This window comes from Labrus bergylta, chromosome 23 (assembly GCF_963930695.1).
Source record: "Labrus bergylta chromosome 23, fLabBer1.1, whole genome shotgun sequence".
Lineage (NCBI taxonomy): Eukaryota > Metazoa > Chordata > Actinopteri > Labriformes > Labridae > Labrus > Labrus bergylta.
The window spans coordinates 20,009,450-20,024,986 of record NC_089217.1 but is presented as its reverse complement, the minus strand read 5'-3'; the positions used below and the strand labels follow the sequence as shown (position 1 = coordinate 20,024,986).

Sequence of the window (15,537 nt, the reverse complement as noted above, 5' to 3'; positions counted from 1 at the left end):
GCGTTATGTCAAGCTCTGAAAAATGAGTTCAAACCCTCAACCACCAGATTTATCTGCAGCAGACTTAAGTGAACCAAAAGACAGGAGAAGATTGGGGCCTTTTATTGGCCCACAGCCGTTCTGTAAGGCAGATGTGCCGTGACTGGGATTTCACATTGATCAGAGCAAGGGCTGCTGAATCTGAAACAAATTTGATTGACGAGTGATATTGTGATCTAGCACTAGCAAAGACACTGGCTGCGCATAGCTTTTAAGCCACCTTGGAAATTCTTGCTGTCTGTCTGTTGCTACAGCCAGGTTGGAAGGCAGCATGTCCCTATCTGTTTCCCCCTTATTACTTTCGACAATCCATCAGGGGAGAGCGCGAACGCAGTCCCCCACTACCACAAATTATGCAGTCGAGATTCCCACATTTGGGGAATTCGCATAGGTCAGCCCCACCGGAGTGCAATGGCCAGGCCTCGCCATGGGTGAACCACCTTCTTGATCATGGTATCTCCCCTGCCAGGTAAGTATGAGCTGTACAGCTCAGGGCAAAAGGAGTCCTTCACAGGACCATCGCCCTGACTGACGGTCCCAACAACATGCGAACCACCGAAATCAGAGTTTCTGCACTGGGTGTCCCTTCTACTTGTCCTCAACACAGAAGAAAGTTTTGTGTTGAGGCCCGATAGGGCTTGTCTTTCTACATGCAAGTGGAGAAATAAGGCTCATCATTCTAACAGGTCGTGCCACACTTCCACATCAAAGCCAACCGATAGCTACCGCCAGTGTGTGTGTGTGTGTGTTTTTTTCTTACCGCCAACAAAAGAACAGTCGAAGCAGCAGCTAGGCCAGAAACACTTTGCAACAATGACTGTTGATATGTTATTGCGTGTCTGTGTGCTACTACAGCAATAGCATACACAGAGTGGCAAATGGGGGAACTGGCACACAAATAACCCCAAACCTGACTAAAATTCCAGTTCATTTCAAAAAGCTTGCGTCCCGGCAGCATGTCAACGCAGTGACAAAGCCAGGCCAGACTCACACACATATTTCTCTTAAATGCAGCGAAAAGAAAGGATTATTTTAAACACTGAAGAGAGGAGGGTGCACCGTTCCCGGAGGTACTGCAATACCGGGTCGATGCGTGGAGTGGACGGAGCAAGCCCCTGTTCCATCTCCCAAGTCCAAACATCAATTTAATATATGGTCCCCGGGTAGGGGACGTATCAGATATTAAACTGATAAGAACAGATACTACACTTGATCTTAGCCAAAAGGCCGAGAAGCGATGCCCCTGACAGGCTAAGGCCGGCATCACATTCCCCATACAGTCCTCCTCGCCCATGGTCCCGGCAAGCGAGCGTTGCTTTTAAGTGACCGTCGGTAAAACGGAAGAGCAAACTCTTTGATGGAAGCACCTTTAAGATACATGCGTTATGTCAAGCTCTGAAAAATGAGTTCAAACCCTCAACCACCAGATTTATCTGCAGCAGACTTAAGTGAACCAAAAGACAGGAGAAGATTGGGGCCTTTTATTGGCCCACAGCCGTTCTGTAAGGCAGATGTGCCGTGACTGGGATTTCACATTGATCAGAGCAAGGGCTGCTGAATCTGAAACAAATTTGATTGACGAGTGATATTGTGATCTAGCACTAGCAAAGACACTGGCTGCGCATAGCTTTTAAGCCACCTTGGAAATTCTTGCTGTCTGTCTGTTGCTACAGCCAGGTTGGAAGGCAGCATGTCCCTATCTGTTTCCCCCTTATTACTTTCGACAATCCATCAGGGGAGAGCGCGAACGCAGTCCCCCACTACCACAAATTATGCAGTCGAGATTCCCACATTTGGGGAATTCGCATAGGTCAGCCCCACCGGAGTGCAATGGCCAGGCCTCGCCATGGGTGAACCACCTTCTTGATCATGGTATCTCCCCTGCCAGGTAAGTATGAGTTGTACAGCTCAGGGCAAAAGGAGTCCTTCACAGGACCATCGCCCTGACTGACGGTCCCAACAACATGCGAACCACCGAAATCAGAGTTTCTGCACTGGGTGTCCCTTCTACTTGTCCTCAACACAGAAGAAAGTTTTGTGTTGAGGCCCGATAGGGCTTGTCTTTCTACATGCAAGTGGAGAAATAAGGCTCATCATTCTAACAGGTCGTGCCACACTTCCACATCAAAGCCAACCGATAGCTACCACCAGTGTGTGTGTGTGTGTGTTTTTCTTACCGCCAACAAAAGAACAGTCGAAGCAGCAGCTAGGCCAGAAACACTTTGCAACAATGACTGTTGATATGTTATTGCGTGTCTGTGTGCTACTACAGCAATAGCATACACAGAGTGGCAAATGGGGGAACTGGCACACAAATAACCCCAAACCTGACTAAAATTCCAGTTCATTTCAAAAAGCTTGCGTCCCGGCAGCATGTCAACGCAGTGACAAAGCCAGGCCAGACTCACACACATATTTCTCTTAAATGCAGCGAAAAGAAAGGATTATTTTAAACACTGAAGAGAGGAGGGTGCACCGTTCCCGGAGGTACTGCAATACCGGGTCGATGCGTGGAGTGGACGGAGCAAGCCCCTGTTCCATCTCCCAAGTCCAAAAATCAATTTAATATATGGTCCCCGGGTAGGGGACGTATCAGATATTAAACTGATAAGAACAGATACTACACTTGATCTTAGCCAAAAGGCCGAGAAGCGATGCCCCTGACAGGCTAAGGCCGGCATCACATTCCCCATACAGTCCTCCTCGCCCATGGTCCCGGCAAGCGAGCGTTGCTTTTAAGTGACCGTCGGTAAAACGGAAGAGCAAACTCTTTGATGGAAGCACCTTTAAGATACATGCGTTATGTCAAGCTCTGAAAAATGAGTTCAAACCCTCAACCACCAGATTTATCTGCAGCAGACTTAAGTGAACCAAAAGACAGGAGAAGATTGGGGCCTTTTATTGGCCCACAGCCGTTCTGTAAGGCAGATGTGCCGTGACTGGGATTTCACATTGATCAGAGCAAGGGCTGCTGAATCTGAAACAAATTTGATTGACGAGTGATATTGTGATCTAGCACTAGCAAAGACACTGGCTGCGCATAGCTTTTAAGCCACCTTGGAAATTCTTGCTGTCTGTCTGTTGCTACAGCCAGGTTGGAAGGCAGCATGTCCCTATCTGTTTCCCCCTTATTACTTTCGACAATCCATCAGGGGAGAGCGCGAACGCAGTCCCCCACTACCACAAATTATGCAGTCGAGATTCCCACATTTGGGGAATTCGCATAGGTCAGCCCCACCGGAGTGCAATGGCCAGGCCTCGCCATGGGTGAACCACCTTCTTGATCATGGTATCTCCCCTGCCAGGTAAGTATGAGCTGTACAGCTCAGGGCAAAAGGAGTCCTTCACAGGACCATCGCCCTGACTGACGGTCCCAACAACATGCGAACCACCGAAATCAGAGTTTCTGCACTGGGTGTCCCTTCTACTTGTCCTCAACACAGAAGAAAGTTTTGTGTTGAGGCCCGATAGGGCTTGTCTTTCTACATGCAAGTGGAGAAATAAGGCTCATCATTCTAACAGGTCGTGCCACACTTCCACATCAAAGCCAACCGATAGCTACCGCCAGTGTGTGTGTGTGTGTGTTTTTTTCTTACCGCCAACAAAAGAACAGTCGAAGCAGCAGCTAGGCCAGAAACACTTTGCAACAATGACTGTTGATATGTTATTGCGTGTCTGTGTGCTACTACAGCAATAGCATACACAGAGTGGCAAATGGGGGAACTGGCACACAAATAACCCCAAACCTGACTAAAATTCCAGTTCATTTCAAAAAGCTTGCGTCCCGGCAGCATGTCAACGCAGTGACAAAGCCAGGCCAGACTCACACACATATTTCTCTTAAATGCAGCGAAAAGAAAGGATTATTTTAAACACTGAAGAGAGGAGGGTGCACCGTTCCCGGAGGTACTGCAATACCGGGTCGATGCGTGGAGTGGACGGAGCAAGCCCCTGTTCCATCTCCCAAGTCCAAACATCAATTTAATATATGGTCCCCGGGTAGGGGACGTATCAGATATTAAACTGATAAGAACAGATACTACACTTGATCTTAGCCAAAAGGCCGAGAAGCGATGCCCCTGACAGGCTAAGGCCGGCATCACATTCCCCATACAGTCCTCCTCGCCCATGGTCCCGGCAAGCGAGCGTTGCTTTTAAGTGACCGTCGGTAAAACGGAAGAGCAAACTCTTTGATGGAAGCACCTTTAAGATACATGCGTTATGTCAAGCTCTGAAAAATGAGTTCAAACCCTCAACCACCAGATTTATCTGCAGCAGACTTAAGTGAACCAAAAGACAGGAGAAGATTGGGGCCTTTTATTGGCCCACAGCCGTTCTGTAAGGCAGATGTGCCGTGACTGGGATTTCACATTGATCAGAGCAAGGGCTGCTGAATCTGAAACAAATTTGATTGACGAGTGATATTGTGATCTAGCACTAGCAAAGACACTGGCTGCGCATAGCTTTTAAGCCACCTTGGAAATTCTTGCTGTCTGTCTGTTGCTACAGCCAGGTTGGAAGGCAGCATGTCCCTATCTGTTTCCCCCTTATTACTTTCGACAATCCATCAGGGGAGAGCGCGAACGCAGTCCCCCACTACCACAAATTATGCAGTCGAGATTCCCACATTTGGGGAATTCGCATAGGTCAGCCCCACCGGAGTGCAATGGCCAGGCCTCGCCATGGGTGAACCACCTTCTTGATCATGGTATCTCCCCTGCCAGGTAAGTATGAGTTGTACAGCTCAGGGCAAAAGGAGTCCTTCACAGGACCATCGCCCTGACTGACGGTCCCAACAACATGCGAACCACCGAAATCAGAGTTTCTGCACTGGGTGTCCCTTCTACTTGTCCTCAACACAGAAGAAAGTTTTGTGTTGAGGCCCGATAGGGCTTGTCTTTCTACATGCAAGTGGAGAAATAAGGCTCATCATTCTAACAGGTCGTGCCACACTTCCACATCAAAGCCAACCGATAGCTACCACCAGTGTGTGTGTGTGTGTGTTTTTCTTACCGCCAACAAAAGAACAGTCGAAGCAGCAGCTAGGCCAGAAACACTTTGCAACAATGACTGTTGATATGTTATTGCGTGTCTGTGTGCTACTACAGCAATAGCATACACAGAGTGGCAAATGGGGGAACTGGCACACAAATAACCCCAAACCTGACTAAAATTCCAGTTCATTTCAAAAAGCTTGCGTCCCGGCAGCATGTCAACGCAGTGACAAAGCCAGGCCAGACTCACACACATATTTCTCTTAAATGCAGCGAAAAGAAAGGATTATTTTAAACACTGAAGAGAGGAGGGTGCACCGTTCCCGGAGGTACTGCAATACCGGGTCGATGCGTGGAGTGGACGGAGCAAGCCCCTGTTCCATCTCCCAAGTCCAAAAATCAATTTAATATATGGTCCCCGGGTAGGGGACGTATCAGATATTAAACTGATAAGAACAGATACTACACTTGATCTTAGCCAAAAGGCCGAGAAGCGATGCCCCTGACAGGCTAAGGCCGGCATCACATTCCCCATACAGTCCTCCTCGCCCATGGTCCCGGCAAGCGAGCGTTGCTTTTAAGTGACCGTCGGTAAAACGGAAGAGCAAACTCTTTGATGGAAGCACCTTTAAGATACATGCGTTATGTCAAGCTCTGAAAAATGAGTTCAAACCCTCAACCACCAGATTTATCTGCAGCAGACTTAAGTGAACCAAAAGACAGGAGAAGATTGGGGCCTTTTATTGGCCCACAGCCGTTCTGTAAGGCAGATGTGCCGTGACTGGGATTTCACATTGATCAGAGCAAGGGCTGCTGAATCTGAAACAAATTTGATTGACGAGTGATATTGTGATCTAGCACTAGCAAAGACACTGGCTGCGCATAGCTTTTAAGCCACCTTGGAAATTCTTGCTGTCTGTCTGTTGCTACAGCCAGGTTGGAAGGCAGCATGTCCCTATCTGTTTCCCCCTTATTACTTTCGACAATCCATCAGGGGAGAGCGCGAACGCAGTCCCCCACTACCACAAATTATGCAGTCGAGATTCCCACATTTGGGGAATTCGCATAGGTCAGCCCCACCGGAGTGCAATGGCCAGGCCTCGCCATGGGTGAACCACCTTCTTGATCATGGTATCTCCCCTGCCAGGTAAGTATGAGTTGTACAGCTCAGGGCAAAAGGAGTCCTTCACAGGACCATCGCCCTGACTGACGGTCCCAACAACATGCGAACCACCGAAATCAGAGTTTCTGCACTGGGTGTCCCTTCTACTTGTCCTCAACACAGAAGAAAGTTTTGTGTTGAGGCCCGATAGGGCTTGTCTTTCTACATGCAAGTGGAGAAATAAGGCTCATCATTCTAACAGGTCGTGCCACACTTCCACATCAAAGCCAACCGATAGCTACCGCCAGTGTGTGTGTGTGTGTGTTTTTCTTACCGCCAACAAAAGAACAGTCGAAGCAGCAGCTAGGCCAGAAACACTTTGCAACAATGACTGTTGATATGTTATTGCGTGTCTGTGTGCTACTACAGCAATAGCATACACAGAGTGGCAAATGGGGGAACTGGCACACAAATAACCCCAAACCTGACTAAAATTCCAGTTCATTTCAAAAAGCTTGCGTCCCGGCAGCATGTCAACGCAGTGACAAAGCCAGGCCAGACTCACACACATATTTCTCTTAAATGCAGCGAAAAGAAAGGATTATTTTAAACACTGAAGAGAGGAGGGTGCACCGTTCCCGGAGGTACTGCAATACCGGGTCGATGCGTGGAGTGGACGGAGCAAGCCCCTGTTCCATCTCCCAAGTCCAAAAATCAATTTAATATATGGTCCCCGGGTAGGGGACGTATCAGATATTAAACTGATAAGAACAGATACTACACTTGATCTTAGCCAAAAGGCCGAGAAGCGATGCCCCTGACAGGCTAAGGCCGGCATCACATTCCCCATACAGTCCTCCTCGCCCATGGTCCCGGCAAGCGAGCGTTGCTTTTAAGTGACCGTCGGTAAAACGGAAGAGCAAACTCTTTGATGGAAGCACCTTTAAGATACATGCGTTATGTCAAGCTCTGAAAAATGAGTTCAAACCCTCAACCACCAGATTTATCTGCAGCAGACTTAAGTGAACCAAAAGACAGGAGAAGATTGGGGCCTTTTATTGGCCCACAGCCGTTCTGTAAGGCAGATGTGCCGTGACTGGGATTTCACATTGATCAGAGCAAGGGCTGCTGAATCTGAAACAAATTTGATTGACGAGTGATATTGTGATCTAGCACTAGCAAAGACACTGGCTGCGCATAGCTTTTAAGCCACCTTGGAAATTCTTGCTGTCTGTCTGTTGCTACAGCCAGGTTGGAAGGCAGCATGTCCCTATCTGTTTCCCCCTTATTACTTTCGACAATCCATCAGGGGAGAGCGCGAACGCAGTCCCCAACTACCACAAATTATGCAGTCGAGATTCCCACATTTGGGGAATTCGCATAGGTCAGCCCCACCGGAGTGCAATGGCCAGGCCTCGCCATGGGTGAACCACCTTCTTGATCATGGTATCTCCCCTGCCAGGTAAGTATGAGTTGTACAGCTCAGGGCAAAAGGAGTCCTTCACAGGACCATCGCCCTGACTGACGGTCCCAACAACATGCGAACCACCGAAATCAGAGTTTCTGCACTGGGTGTCCCTTCTACTTGTCCTCAACACAGAAGAAAGTTTTGTGTTGAGGCCCGATAGGGCTTGTCTTTCTACATGCAAGTGGAGAAATAAGGCTCATCATTCTAACAGGTCGTGCCACACTTCCACATCAAAGCCAACCGATAGCTACCGCCAGTGTGTGTGTGTGTGTGTGTTTTTCTTACCGCCAACAAAAGAACAGTCGAAGCAGCAGCTAGGCCAGAAACACTTTGCAACAATGACTGTTGATATGTTATTGCGTGTCTGTGTGCTACTACAGCAATAGCATACACAGAGTGGCAAATGGGGGAACTGGCACACAAATAACCCCAAACCTGACTAAAATTCCAGTTCATTTCAAAAAGCTTGCGTCCCGGCAGCATGTCAACGCAGTGACAAAGCCAGGCCAGACTCACACACATATTTCTCTTAAATGCAGCGAAAAGAAAGGATTATTTTAAACACTGAAGAGAGGAGGGTGCACCGTTCCCAGAGGTACTGCAATACCGGGTCGATGCGTGGAGTGGACGGAGCAAGCCCCTGTTCCATCTCCCAAGTCCAAAAATCAATTTAATATATGGTCCCCGGGTAGGGGACGTATCAGATATTAAACTGATAAGAACAGATACTACACTTGATCTTAGCCAAAAGGCCGAGAAGCGATGCCCCTGACAGGCTAAGGCCGGCATCACATTCCCCATACAGTCCTCCTCGCCCATGGTCCCGGCAAGCGAGCGTTGCTTTTAAGTGGCCGTCGGTAAAACGGAAGAGCAAACTCTTTGATGGAAGCACCTTTAAGATACATGCGTTATGTCAAGCTCTGAAAAATGAGTTCAAACCCTTAACCACCAGATTTATCTGCAGCAGACTTAAGTGAACCAAAAGACAGGAGAAGATTGGGGCCTTTTATTGGCCCACAGCCGTTCTGTAAGGCAGATGTGCCGTGACTGGGATTTCACATTGATCAGAGCAAGGGCTGCTGAATCTGAAACAAATTTGATTGACGAGTGATATTGTGATCTAGCACTAGCAAAGACACTGGCTGCGCATAGCTTTTAAGCCACCTTGGAAATTCTTGCTGTCTGTCTGTTGCTACAGCCAGGTTGGAAGGCAGCATGTCCCTATCTGTTTCCCCCTTATTACTTTCGACAATCCATCAGGGGAGAGCGCGAACGCAGTCCCCCACTACCACAAATTATGCAGTCGAGATTCCCACATTTGGGGAATTCGCATAGGTCAGCCCCACCGGAGTGCAATGGCCAGGCCTCGCCATGGGTGAACCACCTTCTTGATCATGGTATCTCCCCTGCCAGGTAAGTATGAGTTGTACAGCTCAGGGCAAAAGGAGTCCTTCACAGGACCATCGCCCTGACTGACGGTCCCAACAACATGCGAACCACCGAAATCAGAGTTTCTGCACTGGGTGTCCCTTCTACTTGTCCTCAACACAGAAGAAAGTTTTGTGTTGAGGCCCGATAGGGCTTGTCTTTCTACATGCAAGTGGAGAAATAAGGCTCATCATTCTAACAGGTCGTGCCACACTTCCACATCAAAGCCAACCGATAGCTACCGCCAGTGTGTGTGTGTGTGTGTGTTTTTCTTACCGCCAACAAAAGAACAGTCGAAGCAGCAGCTAGGCCAGAAACACTTTGCAACAATGACTGTTGATATGTTATTGCGTGTCTGTGTGCTACTACAGCAATAGCATACACAGAGTGGCAAATGGGGGAACTGGCACACAAATAACCCCAAACCTGACTAAAATTCCAGTTCATTTCAAAAAGCTTGCGTCCCGGCAGCATGTCAACGCAGTGACAAAGCCAGACCAGACTCACACACATATTTCTCTTAAATGCAGCGAAAAGAAAGGATTATTTTAAACACTGAAGAGAGGAGGGTGCACCGTTCCCAGAGGTACTGCAATACCGGGTCGATGCGTGGAGTGGACGGAGCAAGCCCCTGTTCCATCTCCCAAGTCCAAAAATCAATTTAATATATGGTCCCCAGGTAGGGAACGTATCAGATATTAAACTGATAAGAACAGATACTACACTTGATCTTAGCCAAAAGGCCGAGAAGCGATGCCCCTGACAGGCTAAGGCCGGCATCACATTCCCCATACAGTCCTCCTCGCCCATGGTCCCGGCAAGCGAGCGTTGCTTTTAAGTGGCCGTCGGTAAAACGGAAGAGCAAACTCTTTGATGGAAGCACCTTTAAGATACATGCGTTATGTCAAGCTCTGAAAAATGAGTTCAAACCCTCAACCACCAGATTTATCTGCAGCAGACTTAAGTGAACCAAAAGACAGGAGAAGATTGGGGCCTTTTATTGGCCCACAGCCGTTCTGTAAGGCAGATGTGCCGTGACTGGGATTTCACATTGATCAGAGCAAGGGCTGCTGAATCTGAAACAAATTTGATTGACGAGTGATATTGTGATCTAGCACTAGCAAAGACACTGGCTGCGCATAGCTTTTAAGCCACCTTGGAAATTCTTGCTGTCTGTCTGTTGCTACAGCCAGGTTGGAAGGCAGCATGTCCCTATCTGTTTCCCCCTTATTACTTTCGACAATCCATCAGGGGAGAGCGCGAACGCAGTCCCCCACTACCACAAATTATGCAGTCGAGATTCCCACATTTGGGGAATTCGCATAGGTCAGCCCCACCGGAGTGCAATGGCCAGGCCTCGCCATGGGTGAACCACCTTCTTGATCATGGTATCTCCCCTGCCAGGTAAGTATGAGTTGTACAGCTCAGGGCAAAAGGAGTCCTTCACAGGACCATCGCCCTGACTGACGGTCCCAACAACATGCGAACCACCGAAATCAGAGTTTCTGCACTGGGTGTCCCTTCTACTTGTCCTCAACACAGAAGAAAGTTTTGTGTTGAGGCCCGAAAGGGCTTGTCTTTCTACATGCAAGTGGAGAAATAAGGCTCATCATTCTAACAGGTCGTGCCACACTTCCACATCAAAGCCAACCGATAGCTACCGCCAGTGTGTGTGTGTGTGTGTGTTTTTCTTACCGCCAACAAAAGAACAGTCGAAGCAGCAGCTAGGCCAGAAACACTTTGCAACAATGACTGTTGATATGTTATTGCGTGTCTGTGTGCTACTACAGCAATAGCATACACAGAGTGGCAAATGGGGGAACTGGCACACAAATAACCCCAAACCTGACTAAAATTCCAGTTCATTTCAAAAAGCTTGCGTCCCGGCAGCATGTCAACGCAGTGACAAAGCCAGGCCAGACTCACACACATATTTCTCTTAAATGCAGCGAAAAGAAAGGATTATTTTAAACACTGAAGAGAGGAGGGTGCACCGTTCCCAGAGGTACTGCAATACCGGGTCGATGCGTGGAGTGGACGGAGCAAGCCCCTGTTCCATCTCCCAAGTCCAAAAATCAATTTAATATATGGTCCCCGGGTAGGGGACGTATCAGATATTAAACTGATAAGAACAGATACTACACTTGATCTTAGCCAAAAGGCCGAGAAGCGATGCCCCTGACAGGCTAAGGCCGGCATCACATTCCCCATACAGTCCTCCTCGCCCATGGTCCCGGCAAGCGAGCGTTGCTTTTAAGTGGCCGTCGGTAAAACGGAAGAGCAAACTCTTTGATGGAAGCACCTTTAAGATACATGCGTTATGTCAAGCTCTGAAAAATGAGTTCAAACCCTCAACCACCAGATTTATCTGCAGCAGACTTAAGTGAACCAAAAGACAGGAGAAGATTGGGGCCTTTTATTGGCCCACAGCCGTTCTGTAAGGCAGATGTGCCGTGACTGGGATTTCACATTGATCAGAGCAAGGGCTGCTGAATCTGAAACAAATTTGATTGACGAGTGATATTGTGATCTAGCACTAGCAAAGACACTGGCTGCGCATAGCTTTTAAGCCACCTTGGAAATTCTTGCTGTCTGTCTGTTGCTACAGCCAGGTTGGAAGGCAGCATGTCCCTATCTGTTTCCCCCTTATTACTTTCGACAATCCATCAGGGGAGAGCGCGAACGCAGTCCCCCACTACCACAAATTATGCAGTCGAGATTCCCACATTTGGGGAATTCGCATAGGTCAGCCCCACCGGAGTGCAATGGCCAGGCCTCGCCATGGGTGAACCACCTTCTTGATCATGGTATCTCCCCTGCCAGGTAAGTATGAGTTGTACAGCTCAGGGCAAAAGGAGTCCTTCACAGGACCATCGCCCTGACTGACGGTCCCAACAACATGCGAACCACCGAAATCAGAGTTTCTGCACTGGGTGTCCCTTCTACTTGTCCTCAACACAGAAGAAAGTTTTGTGTTGAGGCCCGATAGGGCTTGTCTTTCTACATGCAAGTGGAGAAATAAGGCTCATCATTCTAACAGGTCGTGCCACACTTCCACATCAAAGCCAACCGATAGCTACCGCCAGTGTGTGTGTGTGTGTGTGTTTTTCTTACCGCCAACAAAAGAACAGTCGAAGCAGCAGCTAGGCCAGAAACACTTTGCAACAATGACTGTTGATATGTTATTGCGTGTCTGTGTGCTACTACAGCAATAGCATACACAGAGTGGCAAATGGGGGAACTGGCACACAAATAACCCCAAACCTGACTAAAATTCCAGTTCATTTCAAAAAGCTTGCGTCCCGGCAGCATGTCAACGCAGTGACAAAGCCAGACCAGACTCACACACATATTTCTCTTAAATGCAGCGAAAAGAAAGGATTATTTTAAACACTGAAGAGAGGAGGGTGCACCGTTCCCAGAGGTACTGCAATACCGGGTCGATGCGTGGAGTGGACGGAGCAAGCCCCTGTTCCATCTCCCAAGTCCAAAAATCAATTTAATATATGGTCCCCAGGTAGGGAACGTATCAGATATTAAACTGATAAGAACAGATACTACACTTGATCTTAGCCAAAAGGCCGAGAAGCGATGCCCCTGACAGGCTAAGGCCGGCATCACATTCCCCATACAGTCCTCCTCGCCCATGGTCCCGGCAAGCGAGCGTTGCTTTTAAGTGGCCGTCGGTAAAACGGAAGAGCAAACTCTTTGATGGAAGCACCTTTAAGATACATGCGTTATGTCAAGCTCTGAAAAATGAGTTCAAACCCTCAACCACCAGATTTATCTGCAGCAGACTTAAGTGAACCAAAAGACAGGAGAAGATTGGGGCCTTTTATTGGCCCACAGCCGTTCTGTAAGGCAGATGTGCCGTGACTGGGATTTCACATTGATCAGAGCAAGGGCTGCTGAATCTGAAACAAATTTGATTGACGAGTGATATTGTGATCTAGCACTAGCAAAGACACTGGCTGCGCATAGCTTTTAAGCCACCTTGGAAATTCTTGCTGTCTGTCTGTTGCTACAGCCAGGTTGGAAGGCAGCATGTCCCTATCTGTTTCCCCCTTATTACTTTCGACAATCCATCAGGGGAGAGCGCGAACGCAGTCCCCCACTACCACAAATTATGCAGTCGAGATTCCCACATTTGGGGAATTCGCATAGGTCAGCCCCACCGGAGTGCAATGGCCAGGCCTCGCCATGGGTGAACCACCTTCTTGATCATGGTATCTCCCCTGCCAGGTAAGTATGAGTTGTACAGCTCAGGGCAAAAGGAGTCCTTCACAGGACCATCGCCCTGACTGACGGTCCCAACAACATGCGAACCACCGAAATCAGAGTTTCTGCACTGGGTGTCCCTTCTACTTGTCCTCAACACAGAAGAAAGTTTTGTGTTGAGGCCCGATAGGGCTTGTCTTTCTACATGCAAGTGGAGAAATAAGGCTCATCATTCTAACAGGTCGTGCCACACTTCCACATCAAAGCCAACCGATAGCTACCGCCAGTGTGTGTGTGTGTGTGTGTGTTTTTCTTACCGCCAACAAAAGAACAGTCGAAGCAGCAGCTAGGCCAGAAACACTTTGCAACAATGACTGTTGATATGTTATTGCGTGTCTGTGTGCTACTACAGCAATAGCATACACAGAGTGGCAAATGGGGGAACTGGCACACAAATAACCCCAAACCTGACTAAAATTCCAGTTCATTTCAAAAAGCTTGCGTCCCGGCAGCATGTCAACGCAGTGACAAAGCCAGGCCAGACTCACACACATATTTCTCTTAAATGCAGCGAAAAGAAAGGATTATTTTAAACACTGAAGAGAGGAGGGTGCACCGTTCCCGGAGGTACTGCAATACCGGGTCGATGCGTGGAGTGGACGGAGCAAGCCCCTGTTCCATCTCCCAAGTCCAAAAATCAATTTAATATATGGTCCCCGGGTAGGGGACGTATCAGATATTAAACTGATAAGAACAGATACTACACTTGATCTTAGCCAAAAGGCCGAGAAGCGATGCCCCTGACAGGCTAAGGCCGGCATCACATTCCCCATACAGTCCTCCTCGCCCATGGTCCCGGCAAGCGAGCGTTGCTTTTAAGTGGCCGTCGGTAAAACGGAAGAGCAAACTCTTTGATGGAAGCACCTTTAAGATACATGCGTTATGTCAAGCTCTGAAAAATGAGTTCAAACCCTCAACCACCAGATTTATCTGCAGCAGACTTAAGTGAACCAAAAGACAGGAGAAGATTGGGGCCTTTTATTGGCCCACAGCCGTTCTGTAAGGCAGATGTGCCGTGACTGGGATTTCACATTGATCAGAGCAAGGGCTGCTGAATCTGAAACAAATTTGATTGACGAGTGATATTGTGATCTAGCACTAGCAAAGACACTGGCTGCGCATAGCTTTTAAGCCACCTTGGAAATTCTTGCTGTCTGTCTGTTGCTACAGCCAGGTTGGAAGGCAGCATGTCCCTATCTGTTTCCCCCTTATTACTTTCGACAATCCATCAGGGGAGAGCGCGAACGCAGTCCCCCACTACCACAAATTATGCAGTCGAGATTCCCACATTTGGGGAATTCGCATAGGTCAGCCCCACCGGAGTGCAATGGCCAGGCCTCGCCATGGGTGAACCACCTTCTTGATCATGGTATCTCCCCTGCCAGGTAAGTATGAGTTGTACAGCTCAGGGCAAAAGGAGTCCTTCACAGGACCATCGCCCTGACTGACGGTCCCAACAACATGTGAACCACCGAAATCAGAGTTTCTGCACTGGGTGTCCCTTCTACTTGTCCTCAACACAGAAGAAAGTTTTGTGTTGAGGCCCGATAGGGCTTGTCTTTCTACATGCAAGTGGAGAAATAAGGCTCATCATTCTAACAGGTCGTGCCACACTTCCACATCAAAGCCAACCGATAGCTACCGCCAGTGTGTGTGTGTGTGTGTGTTTTTCTTACCGCCAACAAAAGAACAGTCGAAGCAGCAGCTAGGCCAGAAACACTTTGCAACAATGACTGTTGATATGTTATTGCGTGTCTGTGTGCTACTACAGCAATAGCATACACAGAGTGGCAAATGGGGGAACTGGCACACAAATAACCCCAAACCTGACTAAAATTCCAGTTCATTTCAAAAAGCTTGCGTCCCGGCAGCATGTCAACGCAGTGACAAAGCCAGGCCAGACTCACACACATATTTCTCTTAAATGCAGCGAAAAGAAAGGATTATTTTAAACACTGAAGAGAGGAGGGTGCACCGTTCCCAGAGGTACTGCAATACCGGGTCGATGCGTGGAGTGGACGGAGCAAGCCCCTGTTCCATCTCCCAAGTCCAAAAATCAATTTAATATATGGTCCCCGGGTAGGGGACGTATCAGATATTAAACTGATAAGAACAGATACTACACTTGATCTTAGCCAAAAGGCCGAGAAGCGATGCCCCTGACAGGCTAAGGCCGGCATCACATTCCCCATACAGTCCTCCTCGCCCATGGTCCCGGCAAGCGAGCG

General features: G+C 48.4%; 22 non-coding genes across 22 annotated transcripts; all 22 read right to left on the bottom strand.

Moving 5' to 3' along the window:
• Window positions 1–352: 352 nt before the first annotated feature.
• On the bottom strand, window positions 353–516 carry LOC136177734 (U1 spliceosomal RNA). Its single transcript, XR_010665227.1, has one exon. It is a non-coding gene; the product is annotated as a U1 spliceosomal RNA (small nuclear RNA).
• Window positions 517–1,087: 571 nt separating this feature from the next.
• Window positions 1,088–1,278, bottom strand: LOC136177944 (U2 spliceosomal RNA). The gene has a single exon (XR_010665439.1). It is a non-coding gene; the product is annotated as a U2 spliceosomal RNA (small nuclear RNA).
• A 493-nt stretch (window positions 1,279–1,771) lies between these two features.
• On the bottom strand, window positions 1,772–1,935 carry LOC136177733 (U1 spliceosomal RNA). Its single transcript, XR_010665226.1, has one exon. It is a non-coding gene; the product is annotated as a U1 spliceosomal RNA (small nuclear RNA).
• Window positions 1,936–2,504: 569 nt separating this feature from the next.
• On the bottom strand, window positions 2,505–2,695 carry LOC136177883 (U2 spliceosomal RNA). Its single transcript, XR_010665377.1, has one exon. It is a non-coding gene; the product is annotated as a U2 spliceosomal RNA (small nuclear RNA).
• A 493-nt stretch (window positions 2,696–3,188) lies between these two features.
• On the bottom strand, window positions 3,189–3,352 carry LOC136177732 (U1 spliceosomal RNA). Its single transcript, XR_010665225.1, has one exon. It is a non-coding gene; the product is annotated as a U1 spliceosomal RNA (small nuclear RNA).
• Window positions 3,353–3,923: 571 nt separating this feature from the next.
• On the bottom strand, window positions 3,924–4,114 carry LOC136177943 (U2 spliceosomal RNA). The gene has a single exon (XR_010665438.1). It is a non-coding gene; the product is annotated as a U2 spliceosomal RNA (small nuclear RNA).
• Window positions 4,115–4,607: 493 nt separating this feature from the next.
• LOC136177731 (U1 spliceosomal RNA) lies at window positions 4,608–4,771 on the bottom strand. Its single transcript, XR_010665224.1, has one exon. It is a non-coding gene; the product is annotated as a U1 spliceosomal RNA (small nuclear RNA).
• Window positions 4,772–5,340: 569 nt separating this feature from the next.
• LOC136177882 (U2 spliceosomal RNA) lies at window positions 5,341–5,531 on the bottom strand. The gene has a single exon (XR_010665376.1). It is a non-coding gene; the product is annotated as a U2 spliceosomal RNA (small nuclear RNA).
• A 493-nt stretch (window positions 5,532–6,024) lies between these two features.
• LOC136177730 (U1 spliceosomal RNA) lies at window positions 6,025–6,188 on the bottom strand. The gene has a single exon (XR_010665223.1). It is a non-coding gene; the product is annotated as a U1 spliceosomal RNA (small nuclear RNA).
• Window positions 6,189–6,757: 569 nt separating this feature from the next.
• Window positions 6,758–6,948, bottom strand: LOC136177881 (U2 spliceosomal RNA). The gene has a single exon (XR_010665375.1). It is a non-coding gene; the product is annotated as a U2 spliceosomal RNA (small nuclear RNA).
• A 493-nt stretch (window positions 6,949–7,441) lies between these two features.
• LOC136177772 (U1 spliceosomal RNA) lies at window positions 7,442–7,605 on the bottom strand. The gene has a single exon (XR_010665265.1). It is a non-coding gene; the product is annotated as a U1 spliceosomal RNA (small nuclear RNA).
• Window positions 7,606–8,176: 571 nt separating this feature from the next.
• LOC136177926 (U2 spliceosomal RNA) lies at window positions 8,177–8,367 on the bottom strand. The gene has a single exon (XR_010665420.1). It is a non-coding gene; the product is annotated as a U2 spliceosomal RNA (small nuclear RNA).
• Window positions 8,368–8,860: 493 nt separating this feature from the next.
• On the bottom strand, window positions 8,861–9,024 carry LOC136177729 (U1 spliceosomal RNA). The gene has a single exon (XR_010665222.1). It is a non-coding gene; the product is annotated as a U1 spliceosomal RNA (small nuclear RNA).
• Window positions 9,025–9,595: 571 nt separating this feature from the next.
• Window positions 9,596–9,786, bottom strand: LOC136177940 (U2 spliceosomal RNA). The gene has a single exon (XR_010665435.1). It is a non-coding gene; the product is annotated as a U2 spliceosomal RNA (small nuclear RNA).
• Window positions 9,787–10,279: 493 nt separating this feature from the next.
• LOC136177727 (U1 spliceosomal RNA) lies at window positions 10,280–10,443 on the bottom strand. The gene has a single exon (XR_010665220.1). It is a non-coding gene; the product is annotated as a U1 spliceosomal RNA (small nuclear RNA).
• Window positions 10,444–11,014: 571 nt separating this feature from the next.
• LOC136177924 (U2 spliceosomal RNA) lies at window positions 11,015–11,205 on the bottom strand. Its single transcript, XR_010665418.1, has one exon. It is a non-coding gene; the product is annotated as a U2 spliceosomal RNA (small nuclear RNA).
• A 493-nt stretch (window positions 11,206–11,698) lies between these two features.
• On the bottom strand, window positions 11,699–11,862 carry LOC136177726 (U1 spliceosomal RNA). Its single transcript, XR_010665219.1, has one exon. It is a non-coding gene; the product is annotated as a U1 spliceosomal RNA (small nuclear RNA).
• Window positions 11,863–12,433: 571 nt separating this feature from the next.
• On the bottom strand, window positions 12,434–12,624 carry LOC136177939 (U2 spliceosomal RNA). The gene has a single exon (XR_010665434.1). It is a non-coding gene; the product is annotated as a U2 spliceosomal RNA (small nuclear RNA).
• A 493-nt stretch (window positions 12,625–13,117) lies between these two features.
• LOC136177725 (U1 spliceosomal RNA) lies at window positions 13,118–13,281 on the bottom strand. The gene has a single exon (XR_010665218.1). It is a non-coding gene; the product is annotated as a U1 spliceosomal RNA (small nuclear RNA).
• A 573-nt stretch (window positions 13,282–13,854) lies between these two features.
• Window positions 13,855–14,045, bottom strand: LOC136177880 (U2 spliceosomal RNA). Its single transcript, XR_010665374.1, has one exon. It is a non-coding gene; the product is annotated as a U2 spliceosomal RNA (small nuclear RNA).
• A 493-nt stretch (window positions 14,046–14,538) lies between these two features.
• Window positions 14,539–14,702, bottom strand: LOC136177724 (U1 spliceosomal RNA). Its single transcript, XR_010665217.1, has one exon. It is a non-coding gene; the product is annotated as a U1 spliceosomal RNA (small nuclear RNA).
• A 571-nt stretch (window positions 14,703–15,273) lies between these two features.
• Window positions 15,274–15,464, bottom strand: LOC136177923 (U2 spliceosomal RNA). Its single transcript, XR_010665417.1, has one exon. It is a non-coding gene; the product is annotated as a U2 spliceosomal RNA (small nuclear RNA).
• Window positions 15,465–15,537: the final 73 nt, after the last annotated feature.